The following is a 1020-nucleotide window of genomic DNA, read 5'->3' on the forward strand; positions in this document are numbered from 1 at the left end:
AGCCTTTTTAACAAATGGTGTTGGCAAAATTGGAAAAATATCTGCAAAAGACTCAAGCAAGACCCACACCTCACTCCATACACAAAACCAACTCAGCTTAGAGATTTGGAGAGAAAATCTAACTCCTCATGCAGAAGGGGGAAAAAACCCCCAAACATCGCAGAACATACTTGTTTCTTTAGGCACACAATATGCACAGATACACTGCACTGAAAATATCATTTATACATAAATATATCTATTCTTACTGGGATGAAATATACTTCCACTTATAGATAGCTTTCTGCAGTCTTGGAATTAGAAGTGCACCTCAGATACATACTGCTAAGCTTTCTAGCTATACACGGTTTTGTCACAGAGATGTTTAATTGTTATTTTGGAAATGTTAAGAAATATCTTGATTTCTGACTTTAAATTTATGAGTGATGTTAAAATTGCTATTCATGAACTTCAGAGATTAATTATATTTGCTTATCTATGTGAGGATACTTGAATTTGCTGTATAACTTTGCTCACAAAGATTTATTTTCTACACTAGATTTGCCAGGGACTTTCAAGCTTCCTGCTGTTCTGAAGCTCTGTTTTATATGATATGGAAATATTCTTTCCTGATGACTTTTTATGAACATGGTGAACATTTTAAAACATGTTCATTTGAGAAATAAGACTATATAACTCCAGTTAATATAATTTTGGTAAGGAGTTTCCAGCCCATTTTGAGTGGCTCGGTGGAATTCTAAAAGGGAGGATATCAATTTCATTATTAAGTAGAGCCAGCATTATTTCAGCTATAAAATTCAGCTTTTAGTTTATAAGATAATTTTCATGATTGTGTTATTAAGATGTTAATGCAAGCTGAAAGTAAACAGTATCTCAGTCCACCCAATTATTTTAAGATCCACCTGATGTCGTATTGAAAACACTAGATGGCGAGGTTGTGGAGAAACTGGAACCCTGATTCACTGTTGGTGGGAGTGTAAAATGGTGCAACCCCTGTGGAAAGCAGTATGGCGCTTTCTC

Source organism: Elephantulus edwardii, unplaced genomic scaffold (genome assembly GCF_000299155.1).
Source record: "Elephantulus edwardii isolate Elephantulus edwardi_28Jun2011 unplaced genomic scaffold, EleEdw1.0 scaffold00016, whole genome shotgun sequence".
In the NCBI taxonomy this organism is placed as follows: domain Eukaryota; kingdom Metazoa; phylum Chordata; class Mammalia; order Macroscelidea; family Macroscelididae; genus Elephantulus; species Elephantulus edwardii.